At 33.7% G+C, this 16767-nt stretch overlaps 1 pseudogene; it reads right to left on the bottom strand.

Annotated features, from left to right (window-relative positions):
- The window catches only part of LOC132714772 (RAD50-interacting protein 1-like), a 35134-nt pseudogene that overhangs the window by 11684 nt on the left and 6683 nt on the right, over positions 1 to 16767 (bottom strand).

The raw sequence follows: 16767 nt of genomic DNA, 5'->3' as shown, positions 1-16767 counted from the left end.
AATCCACAGAATCTAAATTACTTCTATAATTGTAATATAATAGTTGTAGTTGATTAGAACACAATTTGGTAATTGGTGATGTACAAACATTTCCCGGTCCTTATATACAACCCACCTTGCAGGTAAGATGAAGGTTCAAAGCCGAGATATGTTACAAACAAGACGGACATCACCTCACAGCTTAACCAGTACATCACAGCACTGGCTACCATCCTAATAACTATAATTACACCTAATTAACATGTTTGTTGTAAAGTTTGTATATAATCAAGGATGATTGGATTAAATCTTGATCACAGCTGATTATTGTTGATTGCATGATAAAGAAATGTGATATATTGTGTGTGCCTTTGATCAGCTTTTCTAATCAAAGGTGTGAACAAGCAACTCCATCAAAAATAATAATTATTACACAAGGAAACAGAAATAGAACATTGTATTAACTTTTCTTTATAATTTCAATATTTTTTTCTCATTTTTGTAAAAGATAAATTTATCTAAATACAATGAATAATTATTGTGATGTTGTAATATGAAAAAAAAAAAAATCTTATATTAAATAAAAGCATCATAATGACAATATAAGGCTACAGTATACAGTGTAAAAAATGAATGTACTACATGTATATGAAAAATACATATCTTATTTTTTCAAAAAAGGAAATAATAAAAAAAATACATGGACATTATTAAGTGTTTATCAAATATGGTAAGCTCTACAAACAAGATATCTCAAATTTCATCTAGAGTCAAGAAGACAATCATTTTCTATAAAACTGACCACAAATTTAAACATATTGGGCAATTGTATAATTCCCATTTTAAATATTTTTATTTCAACTTATTACAATTAAAAAAGAAAGGAATTTTCACTCCTTTTTGTTTTTCCTGCAATAACTTTGTTCAAAATTAATCATGATAGATACTGTTGCCTAACACCTTGTGTAACAATTATACTGGATTTGCTGGGTTATCAATAAGATTTGGTGGCCAGCAATTTCATAAAAGACATTTGATTGAATAAAAATATGTCTACCCAATTCTTGCCAAGTGGATAGGTCCCAAAAATCAGGTTGTCATAAGTGAAAGTTTAGTGTAAGTAGTTCTTTATCACTCTATCATTTAAAATAGTGTAAATCTTCTTAAAGCATGAAATCTTTAATTTCAGGAGTTTGTAGCTAATTACAGAAGGCCATGCCACAAATTGTCTTATTTTGTGCCTAAAAACAGTTACAGAAACTAGTTTGTACTATTTGACCATGATTCAACTAAAAGCATCATATTGTTTCAAAGAAGTAAATCAACAGCATATTTGTTACAGCAAAATATGATAATGTAACAGAACATCCAGTGTTGCTTCTGATTTTTTCATTAGATGGTGCATTGATAGGCCCTTTATGAAGTTACGTTATTGCCTGCTTATGTAAGAATCAAAAACTACACTTTTATGTTTGTTTGTTTGGGTTTTACGTCACACCGACACAGTATAGGTCATTTGGCGACATTCCAAGGAAGACGTCAGGTGCCCATCCGTGCAATATTTCAGGCATTGTATTTATGAATTACTGAGACACTTTTAACAAATAATCGACATAATTTCAATTTGACCAATTGTATGTCAACAAAATGTCATGAACTTAAAATGATCATACCACTAAAATACTGAAGTTAATCAATATCACTGCCTATAGCTTATATATGACATGTTACAGAACAATCCAACATATTTATGTTTCTTTCTCTACATGAAATTCAAAATTATGGGTTCAAGAACATTTATTCATAAAATTATCTTCGGATTTGCATTGATGCTGGACATATGACCATAAAAAAATTTTATTTCATTTGGAAAAGTTCCTTGCTTGCACCAAGGAATTTATGAAAAATAACATCTTTTGACTGCAGTTTTCTGGATCCAAGTTTTTTTTATGGCAGTTTAAAGCACTTGAAATAGTTTTGAGTCTGCTGATCAAAATAATGTTGCCAGGTCTTGTCTACAGTGAAAATCCTATCTAAAATGTGACAACTTCAACACAATACTAGAGACTCAAAAACAAAAAAAACAGGTTGGAACATTACTTTTCTTTTGCTTCAAAAGTTATGTTGTAGAAACTAATTGTTTTACAGATGGACATTCTAACAAGACAGTACTTATGTGGCTATATTTTGTTCTTTTAAGCCATACAAAGGAAAATAGCCACATAAAAGCATACAGAATGAATGGCATCAAAGGAAAAGCACATGCCAATGCTTTTGCGACTCTGTTAAAATGGTATTGCATGTTTGTGCATATACAAATGTATTTTTACATGATGTCATTTGTGTCACACAACATAAGCTTAAAGATGTGCTAAATGTTTGCCTAACAATATAAGCACATCATTGAAAAAGAGATTCTTTTTACAGCATTCATTACTAAATTTATTGAACTCAATTAACAAGCAATTATCATAGTATTGCAAGCAATCCATAAGTCCCCTACCGGTTAGAACCCCAGCAACATTGTGAAGGGCCATTGGCCATTCACGTTTCTATTTTGAGTAAATTTGTTGAAAAAGTTCTTTAAAAGTGATCACAGGAAACAGTTTTTATGTACAGACAGACAGACGGACTGAAGGACACTCTAAAATTATTTTTTTAACATCCCTGTTATCAAAATATAACATTTTGAAAAGCAAAATTTTTAAAAAGGAGATAACTCTTGAAATAAAGATGCAAGATGTCATACATGATGTGAGTGTAACAAAGAACAATTAGTAATGAAGGTATGATTAATGAATGTTTATTTTGAATTTGAAGTAAATGAAAGTTAAAAGAACGAATAGGAAAAAATTAAAAGTTTAAGGGAGGAGATTATTCTGGAAATATGGATGCTAGATTTATAAACCTTGTCATAATTACTATTATGATGTGGGAGTTTGAAGAAAATCCTATCATGACTGAAGAAGTTGGAGTAAAAATTACCAATTTCTCAAAGTTTAAGTTCAAAAGGGGCATAATTCTGGAAATAGTCTTGCTAGAGTATTGAACTTTCTCACAAAAGTTGAGTGATAATAAGAAACATTTATATGAAGATTGAAGTAGACTAGATACATTAAGAAAAAAAGAAGTTATTAAAAAAAACAATATTTTTTCATGAAAATTTTTAAGTTCAAGGGAGGTAAGTTCTGATAAATTTTGTCCTAGAGTTGTAAACCTTGTCACATATGATGTGGTTGATGACTAGCAAACTTATATTTAAAGTTTTAAGAAAATAACCTTAAGAAATAAAGAACTTATAGTGAAAAAACTTTAAAAAATAGAATCAGAAATCTTGAAATTCAGTCTATTTGTTGCCATAGCAACCAGAATTTTCCAACATAGGAAGCATAAAGAAAAAAGGGGTTCATAATTTCCACAATACTGCCATCTACCCATATGTCAAGTTTCATAAAAATATTTTCAATACTTTTTGTGTATTATCAATGGATCAGGTTATGTGTAAATTTGCCATATGTTTCATAGTCTATTGTTGCCATAAGCAACCCAATTTCAGTATATGAAAAAAAAGAAAAACGTGCATAATCTCCATAATGCCATCTATCCCATATATCAAGTTTTTCATAAAAATATTTTCAGTATTTTTGCATTATCGTGGGATCCAGGTTATGTGTAAAATTTGCCATATTTCAGTCTATTTGTTGCCATAGCAACCAGAATTTTCAGCAAGGAAAAAAAGAAAAGTCGTGCATAATCCTCCATACTGCTGCGATCTATCCATATATTAAGTTTTCATAAAAAATATTTTCAGTACTTTTTGCGTTATTGCGGGGGATCCAGGTTATGTGTAAAATTTGCCATATTTTTAGTTCTATTTGTTGCATAGCAACCAGAAATTTTCACATAGGAAGAAAAGAAAAGACGTGCATAATCTCCATACTGCCATCATATCCATATATCAAGTTTCATTTTAAAATATTTTTCCTACTTAAGAATTACACCAAATATGTAACAACCTCTCTAACTATCAACCTAACCTGCGGAAAAAAATGATATTAGCAGAGGACTAACTTTCTGCCCCACACCACTTAAAATTGATAAATTAGAAACTACACCGCGATATCCTATTATTTGACAGACGCATGAGACTTAAACATTTTTTTATGAAAAACACCACACACAAGAAAGAACGGACCCATTCAAACCCTCTTCAGGCTGGACTCCACAACCAGGAAATCTGCACATCTAGATGCATTTCTTACCATGTTACAACAGGATACACTCAAGACACAACGGACACCGGAACAACCTAATCTAACTCAAGACGAATACAGGGCTATCACCACCCTCAGAAACAACACAGAAATCAGTAATTCAACCAGCAGATAAGGTGGCTCCGTCGTCATTCTCAACAAAGCTGATTACAAATCGCAGAAGCTAACAGACAACTGGGAGACACAACAGTATACAAATCAATTAATACTGACCAAACCAATAAAAACATGTAAAGAAAATTAACTCCTTCTTAAACTATCTTAAAAAACACTCATTACTGAACATAAACATATTGAATATCTCACTGCTAAAAATTGCAGAACCACCTATCTTTTATTTACTTCCGAAAACATAAAACCAACAACCCTGGACGCCCCATAGTATCAGCATGCAACAGTCCAACTGAAAAATTATCTGAATACGTCGACTATTTTATACAACCCCTAGCAAGAGATATACCTTCTTACATCAAAGACACAAATCATTTTTTAGAATGTATTAGGAAAATAAAAAATGTACCCAAAGATGCTCTACTTGTCACTATTGACGTCACAGCCTTATAACAAATATTCCACACAGAGAAGGTATATTAGCAGTAAAACACGCACTGGAAAAACGTAGTCTCAAAAGAAACCGAAAACTTGGATACTTTTAGCTTCTTACACTTAATACTAAAGAAAACATGCTTTAAAATTTAACGAAATTACTTACGAACGAAATATCGGGAACCACCATGGGGCACCAAATGTGCACCAAGTCTAGCAATATATTCATGCACGAATTTGAACAAAAATTCCTAAAAACGTACCCAATTACACCATCGGTCTGGTGGCGCTACATAGACGACATCTTTTTGATATGGGCCACTTCTCGTACAGGAGTTTGAACTCCTTCTCATGGCCTTAAAACAGTCAACACAACACAATAAAATTTACATCTGACATCAGCGATAAAGAGATCACTTCTCTGGACGTAACTGTCAGAAAACGATACATATGGAACTTATCCACCACACTATACACTAAACCTATGATGCTCACATGTACCTCCACTACACATCGTTCCAATCCGAACACAAAAGAAAAGTATACCATACAGTCAAGCTCTTAGAATTAGAAGAATATGCAGCACTGAAGAATCATTTCTGAATGCCAGCAAACTACTTACCGATAATCTACCAATGCACGCTGGCTATCAAAACACTTATACTAGAAGCTATCAAAAGGCGAAAATCAACATCTTAACGACACAAAACACAAACTCTTCACACGAAATAATACCGTTAATCGTCACTAACAACCCAAGATTACCTAACATTAAACAACAATCATTAACAAATATGAACATTACTAAAAAACCGATTTCTAACCCTAACAGATTTAACTAAGCACAGAATTTTAACAGTTTATCGTAAACCTGACAATCTTAGGAACATCTTAGTGAGATCTTTCCGATCCTAAAATCATAAACACATCCCTCAGGTTCAATATCTGCTACCGAAATTGTATAGCATGTTCTCTCTTAAAACCAAAGCTTAATGTAAAAATTAACACAACTGGAAAAAAACGTTCAAATTAAAGGATCTTATGATTGTACAAGTAGCAGCATCAATCTACTTAATTTCATTGCCTAAAATGCGGCATCCAATATAATAGGAGGTCAGTCGGGGGTAACACAATTCGAGAACGTCTGTATGGACGATATTAATGACATACGTAATAAAAATGACGTTAAAACCTGTCCTAAACATTTTTTTTCCGCAACGGACACAACATAAAGACGTCGAGCGTCACAGTTCTAACAATGACACCTAGGAACAAGTAAACATTTCCGCCTTAGAACAGAAGAAACCTACATTGAATTATTCAAAAACGAAATCACCTAACGGACTTACTTAATACAATAATGGAAATAACAGATATGAAAAAAAATATTCCAAACAAGTACCAGCACCGGCAGATTCATTCAAACTTATATCAAAATTTACGGCAATGTTCAAAATGTAATAAAATTCATCAAAGGATCCAAATCAAACTTCAAAAACCGCACTACAAGACACATGAGAAAACCAATTACATGTTCATATGCTTCCATTGTGATCAAGAATACACAAAGGGACATTCTTAAAGACACTGCCCGTAAAATACACGGCATGGGAAATGCAAAGATACAAAAACCAAAACGGAGAAAAGAACACCTGACTTAGACGAAATCAAACCAGTAAAACCATGGCAACCACCTTTTGAATGTACATTAAACACGAAACCAAACAATTATACCGAAAATTTCGAATCGTTTCAAAGGACAAAAAAATTGGCTAGCAAAAAAATTTACACCAGAAGTTAATTGCACACAAATGATAAAGGAAATGACAGTAGAAGAACCACTATCACCATTACCGGACTCTCCATTTAGATCGCAGCGTAAATTCGCCGACACATACAATCTCAGATGTAACAATTTTGCCAAGACGAAAAAGACGATTTTCTATACACAAAAACACAGGACATAATGATTTACTCGATCTATGGTATTTTTAATTAAATGAACAACAACTTCACAATAAACTATAAACATTTATTATTATTATTTCTTAATTATTCATACAAATAACTTTATACGGACAAAAGAACCACCGAACAATAATTTCTATAAATAGATTTGATCACGTGACAAAAAGAACCGTCAAAACTGTACCTTAGATGAAAAATTCTGATATATCTGTACCCTGATGAAGGCTATTGAATAGCCGAAACGTAGGTCTTAAATAAAATTATAGAAACCTGACCCACTTTGTTTCGTGTGTTTCACTTTCCTTATTCTTTTTATTAAAATATTTTCAGTACTTTTTGCGTTATCGCGGGATCCAGTTTTGTGGACGGACGGACTGACGGACGGACAGACGGACGTTCTAACAGGAGAGTAATTATGTGGCTTCTCCATTGTTCTTTCTATTGTTCTTTTTAGCCACACAAAAGAAAATAGCCACATAAAAGCATTACGGAATGAATGACATCAAAGAGAAAGAACAGTTACCTATTGTCCCTCTAGCCACATAATTACTGTCCTGTGAGTGCGGACTGACAGACAGACGGACGGAGGGTAAACCTAAAGTCCCCTCCGGTAAACCGGTAGGGGACTAATAAAGTAACATTGTGCTCGCTAAAGGCTCGCATAATATAATCTTATTAAACTCATTCAATAAATTCAGCATTAAATCTACACTCATTCAATAACCTCTATTTCTAAATGTTTAAGAAAACAAACATTTTCAAACTTGCATTATTTTATTTGGGGACCATACTACACTTTTCATGGAAAGGCAAACTCAAACAAGTTTCAAGTTTATTGTAATGTAATGTAACATACATGTCACATTGAAGGTTCCATGTTTTTTTTTTTCTTGGTTTTTACATAACCCTCGTACTGCAAAGGTCATATGGCAACTTTCTAGCTTAACTACTGGAGGAAGACCTCTGGTGCCCTTCCTTGCATTACTTCAGGCACAAATGGGCACCTCGGTAAAACCACTAACATTATGTAGACTAGCTGAACAGCTTTCTCACATGAAAGAATTCAAATTCCCCAGCAGGGTTAGTAACCACAGCGGAGAGGGCAAACAGTTTGACCTTAACAGCTTTATTGCCGAATGAAAACATCTAAGATGTTTCTAAATCCACAATTTTGCCATATTCATATCTAAATGTTGTATTTTGCTTAACAAGAGTCTTAAACATTTTCTATTTTGCCATTTTGACCGTTCTTTAGGGATTTGATTTTTTTCTATTTTGCTGTCTTCAAGGATACAGACAATGTGTGCAGGACACTTAAAACCATCTTTTATCGTGTGAAGAGACAATACAGTTTAGAAAATTTTGAATGATGAGGGTTAAAATTCCCCAAAACCACCCAAAAATTGAAAATTTTAAAAAAGTAAAATATTTGGAGGGTACTTTTTAAACACTAGGCTATATTTTAAAGAAAAAAAAATTTAAAATTAATTTAAATTTCCTTTGGTTAAATTTTTAAACAATATCACAACGGGAGTTGCAAAACAATTAAATAGCCCCAAGAAGGTGACAGAATGGTTAAAAGCCCCTGGGAAACCCATAATCATTTTAAACATATACCCCCCTTCTTTTGGGTAAATGAATGTATTTTCAGTAAATACAGTACGGGGGGTTAAAAGATGGGGAAAATATATGTAGGGATAACTAAACAGAACCCCTGAGGTGAGTTTTCTTTTTTGATTTCCAAAAATTAAAACGGGCCCAAAGGGTTTCGAAATCCAGGAAGAACTCATTTAGCACAATTTAAAACATCAGGACATAATCCATACAAATTGCTTTAGAGAATATTTTGTTGAAATAAACAAGCATACCAATAACACATATAGCTGTTCATTAATACAATTCTGACAATACTATAAACAAGACCAAGCTACAATGAACAGTAGGAAACCCCATCTAATCATAGTGCTCTTGTACATATAAATTATCAATTAATATGTGAACATGCCATGAGAATCTTATGTCACAAAAGGCAAGCCCGGCTTTATATTGATGGCATAGACCAGTCTTTTAGCTTCAAGATTTTAATGTTTACCTTTGCATCCACCGATCCCTTGCCTGCTTCCTTTAACAGTGGCTGAATTTTCTGGTCCAAGAAATCCAGATGATCTCTGATCCAGCTTAAAATCTGTGTGAAATACCACTCAGGCTAAAAACAATAAATACCTTGTGTTTTAAAACAATCATTTACATGTCATTTTTGATAAATCATTTTTGCAGCATTTAAAGAAACATGTTAAGGTTTTATTTAAAGGACATGCTGCCCATTTATCAATCTAATAATAGAATAGTGAATAAGTAATGAATAGACAGCATATAGGTACATTTGTTTAATACAGAGAAACTTTTTACCTGAGGAATAATTAACCTGATCAAAATGTTCCATCCTCAAATCTTGTAATACTGTTATAATCCTTATATATACTGGTACATTGTCAAGCAAGATCAGACCAATTTTTTTATATAAAACAAAAGTTTTCAAAAAAATTCAATATATGTAAAATGACCTTGAAATTTGTAAAACAAAAGCAACAAACCTTGCCAATATCATTAGTTTGTTTATGTCCATGGAAATGGTATTTGAATCGCCTACGGAGTGGTTTAATCATCAACTGTAGAGGTAATATAGGATGTCTCATCCCACTGAACTGTGCCAGCTGGCGATGTAACTCATCTATCTCTTTTGTCATAGATTCACTGATTCATTGTTAAGGTTTGTTTTTTCTGTTGTTTATTTGTTCTATCTTTTTTGAGGGGAAATAGTTAGGGGATCAAAGTTAGGGGGTGGGAGACTGAAGGGAAATTTATACAAAATTATAAAACATGATTTCCATTATTATTACATTATTAAAACTAAATCTGTTGATGATCCATGCATTCATTGGTTTAATGGAAAAAAATCATTTTAAGGTACATCTACCCTTTTTTCTGGCAGCCCATATATGGTGCTGGCCAAATTATGTCTGCATTGGTAAAACTTCATCAAGTATTTAGCGCTAATTACCATCTGTAGAAATTTTGTGTATAAGGTAGCACTTTTTTTACAGGAATAAAAAGACTAGGTTGAGCAATCTAAAAAAAAAAAGGATACGGAAGTTGTAATTTCAGTAACTGTCTAAACAATTGTTCCATTTTGGCCTTAGCCTCGGCTGGGTTCTGTACTGCTGGTGCTTTTATTGTCATAGCAACATGCGGCCATCGTAACAACTTTAAAACTTCTTCAAACTCACTGAAATAATTAATAGATTATGTTTCTGTACTTCTAAAGAAAAAACTTTCTAAAGCAATGTTTAACAAGAATTTTTATTTGGATAGCAGTTCTCAAACTGATGGAGATTTATCTTTTAATGCATTTTAAAATCATTAAAGATAATAGCATTTACCGGTACTTAAAATAACAAGTAATTCTATAAGATATCTCACACAAGGCTATTCCTACAGTGTTTGTCTAGATAAAATACAGCACTTATATATCTACACAGGAGTCATGGAGCACTCACATTTTGTATAAGCTTATACTGTACACTTATTTTCAGAAAAACAAATTATTAATATGATCTACAAGGCAAAATTTTCTTTCATTTATTTTTTTAAATAGACAGTTTTTTACCATTGATAAATTATCCTGAAATGATAAATACCTTGCTATTTTATTCTTCAATATTTTATACCAATAGAGGGTTGTTTCTTTTAGATATTTCACCATATTGTGACAACATGAAGTTTCTAGTTTTATATACAAGGTAGATAACTCTGTAAACATATCCACACTTTCTAGTAGTTTATCTGACTGTAATAACATCTCTATCTTAGAACTGAAAACAGAATTTAAATATATTAATTATAATTCTACATCAATTACAGAGTATAGTTGTCATTAGATATACATGTATATAAATTATTATTCGGTGCTTTCATGACCTAAAAAAAGCTAAGGAGACAGAACACTTGAATAATTAAAGAAGCATGCCTCCAGATTAATGCTAATTTTCATTAAAATTTTGAAAGTATTTTGTATTTAAAAGTAAAATATTGTGATGTTGACAACAAAGAAAGTTAATTGCATATTGAAAATGGCACTTACAACCACATAAATTACAAGTAAAGGTTAAAATATGCAAAAATAGCCCTTAATGGATTAGTCACGCAGTAGAAATATAGTAATAAATACTGCAAAATCAGTATTAAATTGCAAATAAACAACATAAATATAAATTTTTACTTGAAAATCTTTCATCTTTTTACTTTTCTTAAATCTTAGTACATTTTTAAATTATTATTCACTCCATTTTTTCCAAGAATTAACTTTTTCATTGTGAAAAAAGACCTGAAAATAAAAAGCATTTAAATACTTCTAACTCTGAAAGTTCATAATTGCTCACCTTAAACTATTTACTCACCTTAAACTATCAATTTGTACAAGACATGACAGATATTTCGTCAAATGTTCTAGTTCACCAAGTTCTACAGTAAGTTTACTGGTCTCCTTTATCAAAGAGCTGGCATCTCTACCAGTATCCTGTATCTGATGATATAGCTCTTCTTTCCTTGTACCGAGTCTTTTCACATCTTTACCAGCCCTCTCTGCATCTTTAATTGCTTTATCAATTTCATTTGGTACTTCACTGCTTGCAAGAGAAAGCTATGAAAATATAAAAATCACATTTTGTTTCATGAAAATCAGATCTCTTTAATTCCTAAAGCACTATGGATAGGTATACATGTATATGTTATGTGCAGATAAATGAAATTGATTTAATCTCAAACAAAATATGTCAGAGGAATTGGCACACTTTATATATGATATATGATATTTAAATACTGGATGTAGTAAAGAAGGACAAAACTATGAAAAAGTAATCAATTATGACATAATTATATTTCTGTATCAGTATCAAGAAAGCACTCAAATGTTCAATATTTTTGCACCACATAATATGGATGTGACCGTGTCAATAAAAGTTACACAGACATTTCTATGCTCTAATGAAAAAGACAACAATTTGAAATCTGGAGTCAATCCTTTCAGTAGCAAAAAGTATATGAGCAAAAGTATATAAGGATTTTAAATTAAAATTATATGTTCAAAAAAGAAATAACTCTTGAAATAAAGATGTTAGAGTTATAAATCTTGTCATGCATAATGTGAGTAATGACAAAGAACAATTATCTTATGTCTGAAGTAGATACAATTTATAATAACAAAGACAGTACTTAAAAAGAAATGAGCCGCGTCAAAACAAAACCAACATAATGGGTTTGCAACCAACATGGATCCAGACCTGCCTGCGCATCCGCGCAGTCTAATCAGGATCCATGCTGTTCGCTTACAGACCCTATTACAAGTAGAGAAACTGACAGCAAAAAGCATCGATCCTGATCAAACTGCGCGGATGTGCAGACTGGTCTGGATCCATGCTGGTCGCAAACACACTATGTTGGTTTTGTCGTGACGCGGCTCAAATATAAACAGTGGTATAACTATTTTCAAATCAATTCCATGTTCAAAACATAAATGGATATAATCGTGGAAATACAGAAGCTAAAGTAAAGTTAAACATCTAATCATATATGACAGATGTGTTGATCATAAACATATTTTTGAAGTTTGAATTAAATCCCTGAAGAAATAAAGAATACAGAAAAAAGGGAAAACTTTAAGTTTAAAGGGAAGATAATTTTGAAAATATTGAACTTTAAACAAAATTTAGAAAAAGAATTCTAAGTTTAAAGAGGGAATTATACTAGGAATATTCATGCTAGAGTTATAAATCCTGTCACACATGATGTGGGTGTTATTGAAGTTTGAACTGAAGAAGTTATTGTTAAAACGAACAATTTTTAACATAAATTCCAAGTACAAGAAGGATAATTCTGACAGAATGTGTGCAAGTTATCTCACAGTCATGATGTGGTTGACGATAAGGAACACATATTTGAAGTTTGAAGCAGATGCCTAAAGAAATAAAGAAGTTATAGTAGAAAATAACATTTTTTAAATGTTATTTAAGGAAATCTAATTTCATGGGGAGATAATTCTAATATAATATTCCTGCTAGAGATAAAATTCTCACATACATGATATAGTTGATGGTAAAAAATACACTTCCGGTTCCGGTAATAACAAACGCGAATTTTTGATAGTGAGCTAAAAGTGTTGATTTTTGTGGAATATACGGATATTTTACGGATTATTTTTGCCAGGATTATGAGATAAGTGATATTTGACTATGTAGCCTAGGAATCTTTATGAATTTTCATGTTATTAGGCGATAGTTGACGACAGTAGATACTTTCTTTGTTTGCGACACGGTTATAGAGGTCAGAGGTCATTTTTGGGAAAAAGACTGATATGTGTTCACCTCCCTCTGACCAAAAATTCGTCACGCATGAGAGGGACGCATCCACTTCTATATTCTACGCTCACTAGTGGATTATTGATATAGACTATATTGCTACCGGTTATCAATACGAATAGGATAATTGTGGATTATGACAATACATACATATAAATCTGATTAAATTGTACTTTGGTGTATCAATGGGAAAAAGGAAAAAGGACAATCGAAGAAAAAGCAGTAGTTCAGACACCGAAGGAAAGATATATAAACAGTCGAAATATGAAGGTCATTTAAACATTATGTGAGTGACGCGTTATCAGAAGCAAATAGTGTACTTTTGACCTACAGCCTCACAACGATTATGGCTAGTGGCATAGAAAAAGAGGCAATCAGACGTCAACTATGACTCCATCAGCCAATCGAATCAGGAATGACTTGCACTAGTTTCACTGAGCGAAATGAGAGGCGAAATGAACTGAGTGTTACAACGTGTCAATGAAATAAAGAAGCAGCCAAAGCAATGGAACTGAGAAAAATCCTTTGATTCGAAAAACCTTGACAGAATGAGAAATGAATTGCATGACAACAAATCGACAGCAAAATGAGAGCAATACGCGATGAAATTGGCATGGATATTCAGTCGAAAAGCAACCGGTATAGATCAGCTTACGGCAACGCTGCAAACTATGCAGACACGACTGACTCTGTTGACAGCACATGGCCTGAACATGACACTGAATAGGAAGGTCAGGGTGGTGGTTTCCATGGCTACCAGGTGTGATAGCAATGAACCCAGATTTATGTATAATAGCTAGCGTGAATAACCATAATCAAGAGGGCGAGAACTTCTGGAGAAGGTCAGTGGTATCATTAGCGCATTGGGTATCGACGTCTCGTCCGCCGTTGACATTACAGGAGCTACACGATTTAAGTCACGTATTCGGGAAGGGTCGGTCATGTGAAAAATCAGTTTCCGTAACGTACGCCAAAAAATACTAGTTCTCAGAAACAAAATGGCATTGAAAGACTCTGACCACCACAAAGACATCTACCTTAAAAGCAGTAAATCCCACGCAGAAAGGCTCATAGAACTCAATGCAAGAACTCTACCCCGCCAGCTGCCACAAGGAAATAACTTCGCGTCGATGCCAACGGACGTATTCGTGCACGTCAGGGTCAGACCGCACCACTACAAAATGAACGCTCGCAACATGAATAGGAGACCTCCCGGTCCACTGGGTCCATAAGACTTGCACATATTAATGTATGTGGATGGACTAAAGAAAATTCATATGTACGCGAAAAGCATTGTACGCGCAATAGACGCTGACGTAACGTCAATTTGTGAAACGCATCTTAGTGATCAAAACGTTATCAATATGCAAGACTATATGTGGTTAGGATTTAATAGAATGGATATTCATCGTGAATGCTCCGAAATCATCAGGCGGCGTAGGATTTACTTGTGAAATCATGGGTTTGTGAGAACTATAATATTAACGTGGTAGACAAAACGTATGACGGCATTATGGTCGTTAAAATTTACTCATAAAGAAACGGACTTTGACTTTATGGTGTTCTCATGTTATCTTCCTCCTGAAAACTCAACCAGAGGTCGTGATGCCCAGTCATTTTACGCTCATTTTACTGGCGCAGATCTACTTACACAACGAGTGTGATAGTATATTTATCGCTGCAGATTTCAACGCTAGAATCGGGGCCCTATCTGATGTAATTGACATTTGTGATTCAACACCTGCACGAAAATGCATAGACACTAGCATTAATCAGCATGGACATGATTTCCTGGATTTTTTAACCGACTCTAAATTTTGTGTACTTAATGGTCGCTTCGATGAAACGAACAATAATTTTACCTCAATTTCCCGTAAAGGAAAATCGGTTGTAGACTATATTTGTGTTTCCGCACGATGTTCTCGTGAAGTGTAAGAATTTTACGGTATTAACTGTGCAGTCTATTGTTGACACGCATTCCTTGCACGGATTACTCGGGCAAGATCCAAGTTACCAGACCACTCTGTTTTGATAACAGATTTTTGAAACAGACTATAAAGATCATAGATCTTCAGATGAGACGACCCCCAGCAAAAGCCCGTTATAATCTGCGGCGAATGCCTGAGGATTTCATGACCAGCGAAATGTCTAGACAGGGCAATCACGAATATAATAACTGGTATTGAAAGAGCGCGAGATAATCAAGATGATATTGACTGTATTTATGACAACCTATGCTGCGCAATAAAAAATGAAATGGAGGATAAAATACCCAAATACGGAATTACTAACCGGACTAATAAACGCTTTAAGCACAGAAAACCGTACTGGAACGAGGAACTACAAACACTGTGGAACTCTATGCGTATCGCAGAAAATGAATTCCTTAAATGCCGATCGGATAACCAAACAAGGACGCGCCTGCGTGTTAACTATACAAATGCCAGAAAATATATTTGACAAATGCTTGAAGCAAACTGAACGGTTTTAATAGGAGGTCAAAGGCACTCGACATCGAGGAAATGTCGACATCAAACCCTAACGAGTTTTGGCAAAAAATTCAGCAACTTGTCCGTGTAAAGACAAAAGTATTCCGGTTGAGATCGTGGATGGTAGCGGAAACACGATTAAGGAGGAACATGTGGTTTTTGAGCGGTGGAGAAACGACTTCTACAAACCTGTATAACTGCAATGAAAATAATGAATTCGATGAAATACATTATGATCGAGTGAAAATTCACAAATTGTTGCTCGAGAATGATATGAGTGACCCATTATACGAGTCAAACACAGAACTCAATTACAATATTACACCACAGGAAATAATGTGTATAGTGCAAAAAGCGAAAAGTGGATCAGCATGTGGAATCGACGAGATCCCTTATGATGTACTGAAAAATCCTGCTGTTATAGAGACAATTCACCATCTATTTCAACTTATTTTTTGACTGCAGTATTATACCCTCTGTGTGGCGAAAGGCAGTTATTTGCCCAATACTGAAAGACCCAAATTCTGATAAGCGTGTTCCAATGCACTACCGCGGTATCAGTCTGTTGTGTTGTATTAGCAAACTGTACACATCTTTCTTGAACAAACGTCTTACAGGTTATTTGGAAAATAACGACATTCTCGCAGACGAGCAAAACGGATTTAGGAAGCAACGGTCATGTGAAGACCACGTGTTTACGCTAAACAGTGTTATACGGAACAATAAATCAGTGTTCACAGCCTATATTGATCTTAAAAAATGTTTTGATTACATAGATAGAGACATGCTACTATACAAACTGTTGATAAATAACATAGACGGCAAACTGTATAACTCGATTAAGAATATATACGCAAGCTCAGTGTCGTGCATACGTATAAATAAACAAGCTTACAGACTGGTTCAGCTGCTTGTCAGGCGTGAAACAAGGCTGTAATTGTGTCCCTACATTGTTCTCCGTATTCGCTAACGATCTTGCACGTGAAATCAACGACCTTGACCTTGGAGTAACGATTGGTGACATTAAACATTCCTTGTTAATGTACGCAGACGATATTGTCTTAATGGCGGATAGTGAGGAGAAATTACAGTCCATGT

Source organism: Ruditapes philippinarum, unplaced genomic scaffold (genome assembly GCF_026571515.1).
Source record: "Ruditapes philippinarum isolate M1 unplaced genomic scaffold, ASM2657151v2 ctg3898_1_1_1_1, whole genome shotgun sequence".
Taxonomy (NCBI): Eukaryota; Metazoa; Mollusca; class Bivalvia; order Venerida; family Veneridae; genus Ruditapes; species Ruditapes philippinarum.
The sequence above is the reverse complement of the archived record's forward strand: the minus strand, read 5'-3'. Positions and strand labels throughout refer to the sequence as shown.